This window comes from Epargyreus clarus, unplaced genomic scaffold (assembly GCF_041222505.1).
Source record: "Epargyreus clarus isolate Ecla_fem2 unplaced genomic scaffold, WU_Ecla_fem_2.2 ptg000035l, whole genome shotgun sequence".
NCBI classification, from domain to species: Eukaryota; Metazoa; Arthropoda; class Insecta; order Lepidoptera; family Hesperiidae; genus Epargyreus; species Epargyreus clarus.
This window is the reverse complement of record NW_027332240.1, coordinates 6,881,445-6,899,793: the sequence shown is the minus strand read 5'-3', so window position 1 is coordinate 6,899,793 and position 18,349 is coordinate 6,881,445. Positions and strand designations below refer to the sequence as shown.

The 18,349-nt window shown below is 33.7% G+C and overlaps 1 protein-coding gene across 1 annotated transcript in view; it reads right to left on the bottom strand.

Annotated features, from left to right (window-relative positions):
- The window catches only part of LOC140756761 (retinaldehyde-binding protein 1), a 33,060-nt gene extending 19,983 nt beyond the window's left edge, over positions 1-13,077 (bottom strand). The window contains exon 1 of the mRNA XM_073092318.1: positions 12,910-13,077. The gene's annotated coding sequence lies outside the window, so the exon portion shown is untranslated. The remainder of the gene's footprint in view (positions 1-12,909) is intronic.
- Positions 13,078-18,349: the final 5,272 nt, after the last annotated feature.

Below are 18,349 nucleotides of genomic sequence, written 5' to 3'. Positions count from 1 at the left end.
TGTCTGACAACGTGGTGCGGCCATTAGTACAATTTATTTAATAACTCGTTATTTTTTGAAAATCCACTGTAATATACAATAATGACCTAATATTTAATGGCCCGAAAGAGGTATATCTCGCTTTAAAGACAGGCTGTTTATTTTTTTTGATTTTGATACCTAAGTAGGTTCTTTACTTAATTTATTTCTACGTTGACAGTACAAAGGTATTAAAAGTGTGATCCTAAAATTTACTAGTTTTATTGCCAAAACATATTTAAAAAAGAAATGTGTAAAAAACCTTTGACTAAAATTATTAGGGATCATTGAATTAGGTATACTTATCCATTTCAAAATAAGCAACATAAACCTGCTTTTAATATTTCCGGGGATCTTAAGAAATATATTTTTATTGATTTGTTATTTTTAATGTTTTTTTTTTTAATTAGCATTGTAAATTTTATTGTTGAAATGTACAATTTATTAAAACAAAGGCAGTATTAGTCATCATAATATGCGGAACCTCTCACAAAATATAAAATATACGGCTATCTGAGTAAAGGTACTTTTTGTGACCGGCTCGCCTCTACTTCCCGCATGCACATGTCACAGAATTTAAATCAAACTTTATCAGATGCAATTTAAACACGTAGGTATTAAAGTACTTGGAAAAACAAGAACGTATTACTTTGGAGGTGGACCTCTTTGTTTTAAAGTACTGACTATTTTTTACACTATTACCATACTTATCTGACATAAAAAAGTTTTCAAAGGTATGTGAAGTCTACCAATTCGCACTTGGCCAGTGCGGTGGACTATGGCCTAATCCTTTTCATTCTGAGAGGAGACCCGTGCTCAGCAGTGGGACAGTAATGGGTTGATGATGATGATGACTATTTTTTATAATAGAGAAGTAGCAAACGAGGATACAGTCCACCTGATGATAAGTGGCTATTAACGCCGATGGACATCTCTGTAATCAATCTACGAGAAGATTAGATTCCTATCTGAGGTTAGCATTAGATATGTTACTATCCCTTGGGATTAGGTAAGAAGGCCTCGGATAAGAAATACTATGCTTACGCCTTGGTAATTTGACTGAAGGTTTAGATACAAAAATTAAATTACTTAATCTAACTATTAACTTGATTAATCCGTTAAAATGTTTGTCTATAAGAGATCTAAATTCTGAAGTAAGTATAATCTAGATAGCTTGCAAGATTAGTCTGTATTATTAGGCTAAAATTCTAGATACAAGTTTTTATGTAAGTAGTATCAACGAGTTGTATCGTGAAAATGCATAATAATTAATAGGTTAATGTCAGCTTAAAACCACAGTTATTTCAAAATCTCAGACAGATGCATTAATTTTATTTCGCGACTAGCTGAACCGGCAAACTTTGTACCGCCAAAAAATCTATTTATCAAATATATTTCATATACAATATAGCCTATGATACTCGTGGATAATGTAGCTTTCGAATGGTGAAGGAATTTTAAATAACGGGGTATTAGTTTTTGAGCCTATTCATTATCAAACAAACAAACAAAGTTTTCCTCTTTATAATATTAGTGTAGGTGTGTTTTAATCACAATAATAGTTTGTTACGTTCCAAAAAAAATTAAAGAGCTACGAGTACCTTATGAATTTTCAATCGAGCATTCGATCGATCGAATCGAGAGTTCGAGAAGTTGAGCGCCCATACAAATATACATGCGAAGCCACTGGTGGTCGTTTAGGAACTAAAATGTCTTTGTAACGTACGTTGATCGGCCTGTCGAGCTCTCGATTCGATTGATCGAGTTCTGGATTGAAAACAAAGGGTAGGAGTGGCCAACGTTCGCGACGATAGACCCAGACAATTGCGGTAAGGCCAATTATGCGCCCACTTTTTATCGGCAATTCTCAGAGATACTTTGAAAAGATACAGATATTTTAAAATATTTGTATTTCACGCACATCAAAATTACTAGGGGGCAGCAAAATAAAGACTTAATCGTAGATCTTGATTACAATAAAGTTTGACCACCTTTCCAGAGAAACTTATAGTTAATTGTAGACACTAACCACGATATCTCGTGTCTGTTGGCGTCATTCATTCCATACATCTGCAGTTTTAGTGCATTGGAGCTCACGAAAAGGCAATAGAAATTGGTCTCGCTCGATTAGATAATAATACGAGTAACATAAGTAATAGCCTAGGACTTTTATGTGTACAAATAAATAAGCTGTGTTCCGGTTTGAAGTGTGTGGTAAGGGAGACAGACTTTTCCGAGGCGTTCCAGCTTAGTCCTCAGGGGTAGCGGCGCATCTGTGGCCGACCTCAGGTAGGAATATCTAATTCTATCTGGGGTTTATTACAGCTGTCCATGGGCGGTAGTAGCCACTTACCATCAGGTGGACTGGATGCTCGTCTGCTACTCAACTATTATAAAAAAAATGACGTAAAATTAATTAAGTTGCACCTATCTTGTCATAAGGTTATGTAAGATCCACCACTATGAGATCATATGCCTCATTATTGATTTCATGGATCTATCTTTAAAAGAAATAAAGTTATTATAATTAATAGCTTTATATCTTAGAATTAATAATAATAATTCATATTCAGTTGATATGCATGAATAGCCACAGCTGGCAATCATTAGAATTAATAATATAGGTACGTTTAATTATTTAGTATTTATTCCGAAAAGTCGTACTTAAAATATTTAAAATTACTTACTACCTTTCCAGTAGACGAGTTGCTACGAACAAACTATTTCTTAATAATAAATAAAAGATTACATTCATAATCTTATATATGAAATTCTCGTGTCACAATATTAGTTACACATGTACACGTACACACACATATGCACTTCTACACACACGTCTACTTGAATTCACACAAATGTTTATTATTTAGTCTTCCGCGGGAGGGCACTGGTGACCTGTAATTCAGGTATTTTTTACCTACAATAGGCACCAGTCTCTCACTACGTAAGGTTTAAAATATTCATATGTTGTAATCATGCAATTTAACATAAGACCTTTTTGTGAGAGAAATAAACTATTTTCATTTCATTCATTTAGTTACCGTACTCCTCCGAAACGGCTTTACCGATTTTCATCAAATTTTATATGCATATTCAGTAGGTCTGAGAATCGGCTACTATCTATTTTTAACACCCCTAAGTGATAAGGGTTGTTCACCCTTAACACTTTTTATTTATATGGCAACACAACGTTTGCCGGGTCAGCTAGTAAAGTCTATAATGTTAATTAACATAATTATAAAAACTTAATTAATTATCATAAACATTTTATTTTATTTATCAAAATATGAAAGATAATATTTTTTTAATCTTATAACTCTATTGCGAATGCTTTAGACGTAAAACCTATTAAAGCAACCTTGAAAACCATTCGCCATAAACAAATGTTTGGAATTGCAAAATGTGTGCAAATTGTAAATTGCAAATTGTAAACAGAATTGGCAAACAAACCGAATCGATTGTCAATGCTGCAATTTGCAAACGCGAGTCATGATTTATGCAACTATACCTATTTGTTTTAAATTTAATAAAAATACGTGTATTTTTATAGTAGCAGACAAGCACGCAGTCCACCTGACGGTAAGTGGCTACTGCCTATGTACATCTGTAATCAACTCCAGATAGGATTAAGACTTCTACCTGGGGGTGGAAACAGAGACATTGATACATTTGATAATCCTGGTTCTGCATTTTTTTGGTTAATTAGTACATTATACTGTGAGTGGATACAGTTACTGCAACTAAAATCTTATGGATAAGTAATCGCTCGTAATCTTGCTTATCCAGAGCTGGATTAACCCTGTATGGGCCTGTAGGCAATACAATTTTCGGGCCCCTTTTCTTTACCTACTCTGACTGACTAAATAATGTTTTTTTTTGCCTTCTACCCACATTCCTGAATACAATTCCCGACATAGGCATGGATGACGTCCTAAGGGCGGGTTCAGACATACGCAGGCTCTATGCGTGCTCAACGCGGGTTGGCTGCGTGTTAGTACGGAGTCTGCAGTGGGCCCCTGTCGATCTTGGGCCCCTAGGCAGTTGCTTACACTGCCTTAAGGTTAATCCGGCTCTGTGCTTATCACGGAGTACACAAGAGTAACAACAAAATTCTAATATTCTTACTAGATCTTGCCTTGTATAATTATCTCTCCCTTACCAGACTTATCAAACCAAAATACAGCACTGAACACTGTTGTTATCAGGCAGAAATAAGTGCGATGGTATCCTTTCTTCAGGAGACTTGTGTTAATTATAACTCTAGATTTGCTTATTCGTAAGGCCTTCTAAACACAAATCCGTGACACCTGCACAAGGATAAATTGCAAAATACTAATTGGTCATGTCTTGACTCATTGTCTTGTGTCATCCAAACAAAATAGCATATGCTATTTGTCATACAACATACCCCATTAGCACCCATACTTAGCGCGAAGTATAATATTATACAATATATCCACCTAATGGTACTAGGAAAACAGAGGTACGAACGTTAGACTGATTTATAGCTCGCACGCTACTGGATAAAGTAGTGGTAGCCTAGTGGTTAAAAAACTCGGCCTCTTGATCGAGTGGTTCGAGGTTTTAATCACCTCTGGTTTTCAATGTTATGTGCGTGTAAGAAATTGATTATCACTAGCTTAAACGGTGAAGGAAAACATCGTGACGAAACCTGCATCCCTGAAAAATCTTAAAAAAGTTTTCAAAGGTATATGAAGTCTACCAATTCGCACTTGGCCAGCACGTATTATGGCCTAATCCCTCTCATTCTCAGAGGAGACCCGTGCCCAGCACTGGGACAGTAATGGGTTGATGATGATAATATTATACTAGTTGACCCGGCAAACGTTGTGTTGCTATACAAATAAAAAAATGTTAAGGGTGAACGACCCTTATCACTTAGCGGTATGAAAAATAGATAGTAGCCGATTCTCAGACCTACTGAATATGCATATAAAATTTGGTGAAAATCGGTAAAGCCGTTTCGGAGGAGTACGGTTACTAACATTGTGACACGAGAATTTTATATAGAAGATATTCACTTAATGGTACTAGGAAAACAGAGGTACGAACGTTAGACTGATTTATAGCAGGCACACTACTGGATACCAGGTTACGACGCTGATTTCCTGAGGCTTAGGGCTTAATTGTATTTTCAATTTATGGACTGAGTAAACAATTCGATTCGTAATCAAGATTCTAGATTATAAATTGAGAACTATTTTTTAAATTCATATTACATTTGGACCGATATGAAAGTAAATTATAAAAATAATTGGTTAATTGCGAGACGAATCGCACATGGAGGGTTCTGTACCACCTAATTTTCATTGATTTTTTTTATTTTTAGTATCTGTTATCATAGCAGCAATAGAATTTAATGCATATCGAGGCTTTGATGGTCTGTCTGGTCACCCATCCAACTACCGACCATACCCGACGTTGCTTAACTTTAACTTTACTTTGAAAGACGATAAACTTTCACAACACAAAATTTAAAGCTTTTCATGTTTTCATAATTCTTTAATAGTTACTACAGCTTTTTTATCGACTTCTCCGGGCACGAACCCACGTTACGCCAATGTTGTTCAAAAAAGTAACATTAAAACAGTTCCGAATGTAGTCTAGTAGCCAGTGAGTCACTCGCCCCCATTATGCTCCGCTACACAGACTTTCCCTGCGTTCCGGTTGCTCTCGGAAATCTTGCGGGTCTTCATTATTCCCGTGACATACTTGGATTTTAATCCAAAACATTATACTATACACTATAGTTGATGCTGGAGTAAATTTATAACAGCGGATTGTATGTAACCTAGTGTAAGTTATAGTTATATTGGTATTCTATCTATTCCTTGCTTATACAATGATTTTCAACTTATAGGCAAATAAAAATAAAAAAATAAATAAACTTTTGGCGGCACGGAACCCTCCGTGTGGTCTGACTCGCACTTGGCCAATTATTTAAATTAGCCTTAATCATTTTTGTGGGTGGTAGAACCGTCTATATTTAGACGCCGGCGGCACCACCGCCACCACAACAATAGTGTTAAGTGCTGCTGTGTTCTGGATTAAGACATCTTCTGAAATTCTCCAGCTTAATTCATGCGCTTAGCAGCGCATCTGTGTCTGGCCAAAGGTAGGAATCTAATATTATCTGGGGTTGATTACTTATTTCCATGGGCGGCAATAACCACATAACATCAGGTGGACTGTATGCTCGTCTACTATGCCTAACTCCTATATTATATAAAAATGTAACTGGTAGAAAAATTATAAATCTCATCTGTATATAACGGCTCTACCTACGCTCTTTCTCTATAATGCGTACACAAAATAATATAATTTCACTAAAATCACCATTTTGGATAACATTGTGTATTAAAACAAGTAACGCATAATAATTTAATTATGTATAGGAACGTATAGTTAGTAATTACATATAAAATGTATAGGTTACTCTAATTCGTTACTCGCAATTAAAAACAAGATTTATGAGCAGATTGCAGATGCATGAGAAGATTACTATCGCGTGAACACGTGTACCAAATTTCACTAAAACCGTTACTTATAATGATTTACAATGGAACAAAAAGTAAATAAATAAATGCTCGTAAAGTAAATAAATATTTCTAACGCGAAGAAATTCTTGCTTTTCGGTAGAAGGGTGTAGATGCCAGTTTTGAAGGCGCTCTAACTCCTCAGGGGTGGCATATGATTGGCTTCATGTAGAAGACTCGGAAGAAGTAATAGACATACAACTGTCAATTTAATGTCGTATTGTAGCTTAGGTCAAACCCTGTCAATCTAATAGAATAAAATAAATTGATCGTCGGGGTAATCTTGTAGTAATTTACAATAATTAGTTTATTTGCATCATTTTTTTTAAACATTTTACATGGATTTTTTTTATTAAGTTATTATTGAGACAACTAATTTTTTCAAAATGTAAACGATAGACAATAGTATTGCCCTCCGAATAAGCCTATTTTTATACTTATATGGCCTAAACTTTAATAGTTTTTTTACGTGGATAACGTAGAGAACATTTCAAGAAAAAAAAACAAAATGGCTGCCACATGTCTGATAAGTAGATTGGACTTAATTATGTAGTTTATTTGTGTATTAAAATAGTAGTTCTATCGATACTTAGAATATTGCAAGTTCATGACCAAACACCTTGTATATAGAGTTGAACAAAAATGTATATGGGCGGCAGTGCCCACTTACCATGAGGTCGGCGACGAGGTCCGCTGAAGAAAGAACTAAGTTGGAACGCTTTATATAAGTCCTTTACCACATTTATTTAAAATTAAAATATTTTTATTCAAAAGTTAAGCTTTTACAATTAAAAGTTCAGTTTTTCTTATAAAATATAGGTAGCAAACGAGCACGCAGTCTACTTGATGGTAAGAAGTCACCTGTTACGTGTACATCTATCATCAACCCTAGATAAGATTACAATCCTATCAGAGTCCGGCTACAGATGCGCTGCTACCCCTGAGGAATAAGTTAGAACACCTCGAATAAGTAAGTCTTCTTTACCACAACCTTCAATGCAGAACACAACTACGCTGAACACTGTTGTTCTTCGTCATCCTCAACCCATTACTGCCGGACACGGGTCTCCTCTCATAATGAGAAGGATTAGGCCATAGTCCACCGCGCTGGCCAAGTGCGTATTGGTAGACTTCACATACCTTTGAGATTTTTTTTATATATCTCTCAGGTATGCAGGTTTCATCACGATGTCTTCCTTCACCGTTTAGCAAGTAATAATTAATTTCTAATACACACATAACTGAAAAATCAGAGGTGCGTACCTGGGACTTGAACCTCGGACCCCTCGATCGAGAGGCCGAGTTTCTTAACCGCTAGGCTATCACTATTATTAGACACTGTTGTTATGAGGCAGAAATAGGTGGTGCCGTCGGAGCCGAACCACAAAGGGTACTACCACTTTCAAAGTAGTCAGAGTTTAAACTTAAATAACAAGTTATTTTGAAATGACCAACACTACATTATGTAAGTAAATTGTAACATTAATTCACAACAAATTTTAATTCCGTAGGTCGAAAGTTTCCAATTATCGATACCTATAAATAGTGTTTTCGTAATATTCATTTACAACATAGTTTAAAAACTGCGTATTACCACAATCTTGGTAAGGGCTTGCAAAACCTATCGCTAGGAATGTTACATAAAGTAACTTCGCCGACTAACCGACTTATCGTTAGATAGCCTTTCCTGTCCCACTGGTTGCTATCTGGCCCAAGACTTGATACGCAATTCTGGCTCTTACGTCCAAGTAATATTGGTTAAAATTGTGTGGCATTTCAACTACATCGTATGGCACTTTCTTCCTGTATACGTTGACATCTTTGTGGCGCATACAATGATATTCTCTCGACGTTATTCGTAACTGTTACCTTTTGGTTTTAATATTATTGTTTTAGAAAATGTTTTCCTGTTCGATTAACTGCCTACTACAATGTCTTAAAACAATATTAGTTTAATCCATAGATTAGTAAAGATTACTCACTCCTAACAAGGAAATGTACCCAGTTTTGAGAATTGAAATAGTTGCGTAAAAAGTTTTGCTATGTCTCCGTGCTAAAATGTCCCTAAAATATTAGAAATAATTATTAATTTATTATGTAAATTACGCAGTACATATTAGTTATTTATTCGTAAATTTTCTCTAAAAATGTTTTTATTTGTCAAGAATTCAAAAAAGAACTTACTAATAAGCCGTTTGTGGCTTCATTCAATTTCAAGGCGGCGAAGTATCTTTACTAATCTATAGTTTAGTCATACATTTAATAAATTTCGTACACGACCTCGTTAAAGTAGGATTGTTTTTGTAATACTACAATAAGCAATTTTGTATGATGTCGGTCGAAATTATTCATTTTTTTTTGGCAGTAAATTTATTTTTTAAGCGAAATATGACAATTTCAGTTGGTTTATACAATGGATACGCGAAATATGAATAAGGGTTTAAGTTTACATCGCGCGGCAGGAATAAAACAAAACTGTTTTAAGGAGGTCGTGGTACAAAACAAAAAATGTTGATGCAATATTGAAATACACCTTTCCTGAAGTATGATTGTTTTTAAAAGATGGTAGTAGGGCCCCTGAACGTAACGTAACATAAAGTAGGAATCGACTAAGCAGTTAATCTAATACGGACATTTGTAACCAAATCTATTCTATATACAAGTCTTACTTGCAATTGATAGAAAACCATTTTACTTTAAGACTAAGTTAGGACCTCATTATTGTATTACAAGCGTAAGGTTTCATATAATATAAAATATGTTAAGTTTTAAACCTTAAACATAGATAAGTATAGATATCTCACCGCCTTGTAATTGAAGGAAGCCATTAAATGTCTTAAACGGCTGACAAATGTGTCAGCCATTTAATGGCTGTCACGGTGTAATTTACGCGGAACAATGCCGACATGTGCAGTTCAGACGTGCAAAAACAAGAAATCGAAGAAAAAGTGCGGACAAATATTGTTTCATTCGTAAATGATCTAAAAACTACATTTTTTTAATATTTTTCAAACACGAAAATAGATGACAGTGACAATTTCAATGTCAAAATAAAATGTCATTGGGTACTTACATTTTCTTGTTAAGAGTGAGTAATCTGTACTAATCTATGACCTTAAGAAAATAATACGCCTATGGGTTTTACTATGATTTGGCTACGATTGTGGGGGTTGTTAGGGATGGTAGAATGGTAATTTCAGGTGTTAGGGATGCTCTTTGTTAGTTGAACAAGTCTCAAGGAAAGTATATAACCCCAGAAAACACAATAGCACTAGGCTCTCTTAATAACTACTTTACTTATAAGATTAGTGATTATGGTGAAAAATAAAATCTGAATCGTAATAATTATGTATCCTAGTAGCTGATAGGCTATTTTTGTAAATACAATAGGCTCATCTAGACTAGATATTTATGGATTAGATTTCAAAGGACTAGAGATATCCTTTCTGAAAAGGTAGATAAGTATTTCTGGATAAGATTCGACCGAGGACAATGTGATTACTTATCTGTGGTAATGGCATTGAGGAAATATTTGTTTTTGTTAAGTTTTATCTCCGTACTGTTATAAATTTTTATATCCGCAACCATACATATATCTGAGTTTAATTACTTCCTTTACAAAGGTGTTTTGGAAGTAAATTTTAACCACTTCATTAATTACAATGACAGAGTAATTTTCCACTTTTTTGTTTTCATCATAGATTAGTAATGATACTTCGCCGCCTTAAAATTGAATGAAGCCGCAAATGGCTTATTAAAGTAAGTTCTTTTTTTGAATTCTTGACAAATAAAAACATTTATAGAGAAAATTTAAGAATAAATAACTAATACTGCGTAATTTACATAATAAATAAATAATTATTTCAAGTATTTTAGGGACATTTTAGCACGGAAACATGGCAAAACTTTTTACGCAATTATTTCAATTCTCAAAACTGGGTACATTTTCTTGTTAGGAGTGAGTAATCTTTACCTACCCATAGATTAATGGGTATTATCCATAGGTATTATCATACAGATTGAAGAATAAAGAGGTTATTTAAAACGTAACGTACGCAATGAGGCCAAAAAAAAAAATAACCACTACGTTTAATGAAGCTTGAAAGAGGAATAGTTCGAATTTTTTTAATAGTTTTCAGAGTTCGTTCAGGAATTGCACAAAAATTTAATATCACTTAAATCAAATATAGAAAAACCAATGCTGAGACCAATATTTACAAAACCCAAATATACATATAAATTAAGGTACCTATGTATATAAGTACATATTACATAATGTACATATTCGTCATTGAATGTGTGTTCATAAGCCATCAACACCCATATACTAAACTTGCGTAGTTATACCAAATAATTAGCAAGCCATTGTACCTCCTGTGTCAATGAATATAAAGGTCATTATGACGTGTATGGAAAGTAGTTTTGTGAAGAACCTTTGTTGCAGGGTATACATATTACCATAGTTGTATTGGGCCTAATTTGGGTGACACTGTGCTCTATTAGGCAATGATACTAATGACTAGCCTTAACAAATTTTAAACTATGATTTATTACTATGGAATTTATAAAATTACTAGCTGACCCGGCTCACCCGGCAAACATCGTGTTGCCATATAAATAAAAAATGTTAAGGGTGAACAACCCTTATCACTTAGGGGTAAGAAAAATAGATAGTAGCCGATTCTCAGACCTACTGAATATGCATATAAAATTTGGTGAAAATCGGTAAAGCCGTTTCGGAGGAGTACGGTAACTAACATTATGACACGAGAAATTTATATATAAGATATCATATTTAAATTGGAAAAATATAAACAACATACGTTTTGTAGATAGCGACTTACTAACTTTAAAATTACTTATAATTAAGTTAAATAATGTGAGACTGAAGTGATCTAGGTGATGTGTATGAAAAATAAATGGCTAGAATATGTAAATGATATTTGAAAATCTTCGATCACTAATAAGAACTTGAAAATAAATTTATTCTTATGCTTATCTTAATAAATAAATTTATGATCTGTGTCCTCTTGGACACAAAGCATTTTTATCTTTTTCGTCCTTTTTTGTGTATGGCACAATATACCTACCTATTATAATTAAACGTTAAAATTGAAAATAACAATATTATTTCATAAATTCGTCGACCATGTTGCTATAATTATTTAAAATAAGCTGTCACGAAAGAACGAAAGCGCATTCCGAATCTAACTGATGAAACGAGAGATCGAGATTTCACTTTCGACCGCAACGGTTTAGACCCAATTTCCGACCTTTGTGTGAATTGGCACAGAGTAAAAATTGTTCATTGCAATGGTATAATGGTAAGTGGTTCATCGTAAAGGTATAATATTCTAGCACAATAAGATAGGATTTGAAATTGGAACACTTAGGACTTGTAATTAAAATGAAAAAAAAATATTTTTAAATTAGGAACCAAAATTAATCTATGCCAAAAACATAAATAAGTTTTCTCGTTAGTAAAATTGAATACATTGAGTAGATTTTAGAAGAAAAAGTATATTTTATTATGTCTTCCAAGAAATTTTACGAAATAAAGGGATTAAATAACACGCATGTAGGTACGTGTTGTATGGTATGACGCCACACACGAAAATTAAATTACCACCGCAACGTGACAACAACTTTCGCTTTTCAAAAATCGAATCCTATCACCAATGTTACGTGTTTCCGAAAAAATACTATACTGTAACTTTTTATTTTATTTTATTAATATTGGCTGAAAACATTGAATGTATTCGAATATTAATCGGACATTAGACCATTTACCGACTGATTATTGACGTTCATTTTACTTTGGGAAAAGTTATTACATAGGAAATCATTAACTGGGTTATTAACTTAAAGTTCCAACTTATCGAGGTAACCAATGTCATTTTATGTTTGTAAAAGTGGTAAACCTTGATATTTAACGAATAAGGATAATTGTGTTGTTAAAAAATAAAATTGTTGCCTATTTTATAAGGCTTCACACAATGTGTGGGAAATACCGAAGTAAGATAAAATAAAAGGTGTACTATTTTATACATGCTTCTTTATCTTTTAAAAACATCGAATATATTTGAACAGATTTTGATCGTGTTATTATTATTTTGATGAAATATTTTTTAAGTATTTTTTTCCTAGACGATTGGTTAAGTTCTTAGATGTATTGTTACTGTTTAAGAAACAGTTGCTGGTTCGAATACAATGAGATAATAATCATAAATAAAATATTACACGATTATGCTTCGTGATGCATGAAACAATTATTTATTAACTTATAAATATCGTTAAATAATACTCCTTTAAATAAATAAAAAAGCATAATTACCAAAGTGTTACAGCTACAAAATTCCAAAACGGCACGAGAACAATCCAAAGAGTAAATATTTTAACCACTAATAAATAAACTTATCACTAATAGAAAAGTTTAAATCTAAAATTAAGATTGAGCGAGGAACCCACCGCGCCGAGTGTCGGTAGGTATAACACTGACGTGACTCAACCAATATAGTAGGCCACAAGAGCAAAAAAAAAACTAAAAACGTTGACTTTCTAAGGAAACTGTGAAAAACATTGGACTTTTACTTGAAAATCATGGCCTTGAAAAAAAAGAAGGAAATGATTGCATGCGTTCCATTTTCGAAAAGATCTGGCGCGATTTATCGGTCGGATCAAGAACGAGAATGGTTCTCATTGGTCATCTTGCGTCCGTTTTTCTAACTTTCTTCGACCTCAATAAAAGCGGCGTTCGGATATTATGTACTTTTTCGTGATTGCACTCATAATGTAATTGAGTTCTGATTTTGTAAAAACGAACAATGCCCCGTGATTATTTACTCCATAGATAAGTAAAGATTACTCACTCCTAACAAATGTACCCAGTTTTCAGAATTGAAATAGTTGCGTAAAAAAGTTTTGCACGTCTCCGTGCTAAAATGTCCCTAAAATATTTAAAATAACTATTTAAATTATTTAAGTATTACTTATTTATTCGTAAAGTTTCTCTAAAAATGTTTTTATTTGTCAAGAATTGAAAAAAAGAACTTACAAATAAGCCATTTGTGGCTTCATTCAATTTCAAGGCGGCGAAGTATCTTTACTAATCTATGATTTACCAATGCTTAAATAAGTTTCGTACTTATAAGTTAGTATAAGTAGTCATATATTTCACTGTAATATAAAGGTTTCTAACTAAAAGGTTATTTATTACTTAAAGCATAGATTAGTAAAGATACTTCGCCGCCTTGAAATTGAATGAAGCCACAAACGGCTTATTTTAGGAAGTTCTTTTTTGAATTCTTGACAAATAAAAACATTCTTAGAGAAAATTCACGAAAAAACAACTAATACTGCGTAATTTACGTAATAAATAAATTATTATTTCAAATATTTTAGGGACATTTTAACACGGAGACGTGGCAAAATTTTTTTACGCAACTATTTCAATTCTCAAAACTGGGTACATTTTCTTGTTAGGAGTGAGTAATCTTTACTTATCTATGACTTAAAGGTACAATTAGTAAATGTATGTCGACTTAGTCAATAGCGACCTTTTTTAATAATAAGGTAATTTTAGTTTTCAAGAAGTCTTTTAAACTGCACAAAAATCACGACCAAATTTAATAAAACCGAATTATGTATTTATTTGTTATTATTTATGTGTTATTGTAGACTAATAATAAGAAACGCCATGAAAAAAATAATTAGTGCTTTCAACCAAAACACAGTAGCGCTACAATGATAATAAATAGTTTTTTTTATAATATAGGAGTAGCAGACGAGCATGCAGTCCACCTGATGGTAAGTGGCTACTGCCGCCCATGGACATCTGTAATCAACCCCAGATAGATGAGCCCCTACCCTTCAGGACTAAGCTGGCACGCCTCGGAAAAGTATGTCTCCCTTACCACACCCTTCAAACCAGAACACAGGAGCGCTTAACACTGCTGTTATGAGGCAGAAATAGGTGTGGCGGTGGTGCCGCCGGAGTTGAACCATAAAGGGTTCTACCACCTTCTAAAGTTAACGATGGTGCACCATAGTCTACCATCCTTTAGAGGGACAAATACATTACCTATACTGAACATTTTATATAACATTTCATTTCTGACTTGTTCATTTTGTATTATCTGTTTTTAATAACATAAATCTTACGTTTTGTACATAATAATACCTATGTTATAACCGCACATTCTCTCAGAAGTATATACTTACGTTACATAAAAGTGTTTATGGACAAACTTATTTTTGTACTTTTTAGATATTATTAGCTGAAATCTACCACAATGACTATGTAATTTATCTACCTATCAATCATAAAAGTGAAATTAAGTTAAGATTAAAACTACTTCGCAACAATCCGCTACAAATATGTATGATGGTATATATTTTAAACCATGCAGTATGTACCACCCTCCCTCCCTCAAAGGATGCATGCAGATGCAAAAATTAAAAATATACACCACCATACATACCACCACCAACACGTGTTTCGCTCCAAAACGGAGCATCATCAGGGTAAGTTGACTCTACGACGGTTAATCGCTAAGTGACGCTGTCAACCTAATGCATGCCCTTTATAATGGTATCCAACCCTCCCCTCCACAATGAAATGTAAACAACTGATGACAGTTGTGTGATAATAAGGTTATAGATTAATTATTCGCATTAAATCTGCGAATAATCATCTGTTTACTGATTGTTGGTAAAAATATGAAGTAAAGGAGAGCTGGACACATTAATTTGTTCATTCAGCAGTGTAATCCTACTGTTGTTATTGTGCTTAATAATCTCCCGTTGTTCTAATATATTAAGTCTACAGCCCTTGTCACCCGTGTGTAAAATTTCATACGTATGGTTACTTGGCACATTATGGCCCGCGTCTATTAGATGTTTAGCGAAATTTGACTTGTCTGCATGACCACTTGTATACGCGGCTAGATGTTCGCGATAACGAATATTAAAATTTCTCCCAGTTTGACCGACGTAAACGCCATTGCAATCAGAACAAACAATTTTGTAGACGCCTGATTGTTCATGTCTACCTCTTTTTTCTTTACAGTTACAGATGGATTTAATATTATTGTTTGTTCTGAAGGCAACGCTGATGTTATGACGGCGAAGTGTTTTAGCAATACGCTCTGAAATAGGACCGAGATAAGTCAAACTGGATCTATACTTAAGAGGAACCACATCCCTTGGTGCCGCATACAATTGATCACGCACCATCAAACTTCGCTTCTTACGGATAAGATTATCCACCATCCCCCTACTATACCCATTGGCAACCGCAATATAATATATGGTATTTAATTCAGATCTATAATTTTCTTGTGCTAATGGAATAGATAGTAATCTATTTATATAACAGTGAAACGCTGCTAGTTTATGTTGCCATGGGTGGCAAGAGGATGCCGGAATTACCGTATCCGTATGTGTCGGTTTGCGGAAAATTCCAAAGACATGTTTATTGTTGATTCTACTAATTGTAAGATCTAAAAAATTTAAAGAATAATTTTGCTCAACTTCTAATTTAAATTTAATTTTAGGGTGAATTTTATTTAACTTATTAACAAATATATCCAGTTGTCTGTTGGTCCCCGTCCAGCATATAATTATATCGTCAACATATCTGTAATAGTATAAAATATGTTGATGGTTTAAAATATTCTTATTTTCGTAATTATCCATAAAAATATCTGCCATCAATGGGCTCAAAGGAGAACCCATTGCTAAACCTTCGCGTTGTGAATAAAATTGATTATTAAATCTGAAATAATTTTGATTCATACATAAGGTAGTGAGTTTAATAAGATCATCTTTTTCCCCCGGGTGTAATTTTGATTTATCGAATAGGTCGGATAGTATATTTATGGACTCAGAATGGGGGACATTGGTAAATAGATTTTCGACATCTAAAGAAATTAATTTGGATCTATATGGTAAAGTTAAATCTTTAATTTTACTTACTAAATGGAGACTATTTTTTAAACCAAACCTGGGAGAAAAAGATGTCTTGTTTTTGATAATTGAATTAAAAATAGTCTCCATTTAGTAAGTAAAATTAAAGATTTAACTTTACCATATAGATCCAAATTAATTTCTTTAGATGTCGAAAATCTATTTACCAATGTCCCCCATTCTGAGTCCATAAATATACTATCCGACCTATTCGATAAATCAAAATTACACCCGGGGGAAAAAGATGATCTTATTAAACTCACTACCTTATGTATGAATCAAAATTATTTCAGATTTAATAATCAATTTTATTCACAACGCGAAGGTTTAGCAATGGGTTCTCCTTTGAGCCCATTGATGGCAGATATTTTTATGGATAATTACGAAAATAAGAATATTTTAAACCATCAACATATTTTATACTATTACAGATATGTTGACGATATAATTATATGCTGGACGGGGACCAACAGACAACTGGATATATTTGTTAATAAGTTAAATAAAATTCACCCTAAAATTAAATTTAAATTAGAAGTTGAGCAAAATTATTCTTTAAATTTTTTAGATCTTACAATTAGTAGAATCAACAATAAACATGTCTTTGGAATTTTCCGCAAACCGACACATACGGATACGGTAATTCCGGCATCCTCTTGCCACCCATGGCAACATAAACTAGCAGCGTTTCACTGTTATATAAATAGATTACTATCTATTCCATTAGCACAAGAAAATTATAGATCTGAATTAAATACCATATATTATATTGCGGTTGCCAATGGGTATAGTAGGGGGATGGTGGATAATCTTATCCGTAAGAAGCGAAGTTTGATGGTGCGTGATCAATTGTATGCGGCACCAAGGGATGTGGTTCCTCTTAAGTATAGATCCAGTTTGACTTATCTCGGTCCTATTTCAGAGCGTATTGCTAAAACACTTCGCCGTCATAACATCAGCGTTGCCTTCAGAACAAACAATAATATTAAATCCATCTGTAACTGTAAAGAAAAAAGAGGTAGACATGAACAATCAGGCGTCTACAAAATTGTTTGTTCTGATTGCAATGGCGTTTACGTCGGTCAAACTGGGAGAAATTTTAATATTCGTTATCGCGAACATCTAGCCGCGTATACAAGTGGTCACGCAGACAAGTCAAATTTCGCTAAACATCTAATAGACGCGGGCCATAATGTGCCAAGTAACCATACGTATGAAATTTTACACACGGGTGACAAGGGCTGTAGACTTAATATATTAGAACAACGGGAGATTATTAAGCACAATAACAACAGTAGGATTACACTGCTGAATGAACAAATTAATGTGTCCAGCTCTCCTTTACTTCATATTTTTACCAACAATCAGTAAACAGATGATTATTCGCAGATTTAATGCGAATAATTAATCTATAACCTTATTATCACACAACTGTCATCAGTTGTTTACATTTCATTGTGGAGGGGAGGGTTGGATACCATTATAAAGGGCATGCATTAGGTTGACAGCGTCACTTAGCGATTAACCGTCGTAGAGTCAACTTACCCTGATGATGCTCCGTTTTGGAGCGAAACACGTGTTGGTGGTGGTATGTATGGTGGTGTATATTTTTAATTTTTGCATCTGCATGCATCCTTTGAGGGAGGGAGGGTGGTACATACTGCATGGTTTAAAATATATACCATCATACATATTTGTAGCGGATTGTTGCGAAGTAGTTTTAATCTTAACTTAATAGCATGGATTTCCGCAAAGTAACGCCTGATACAATTAACTATAAAAGTGAAAGTTTGGTTCAAAACCAATTA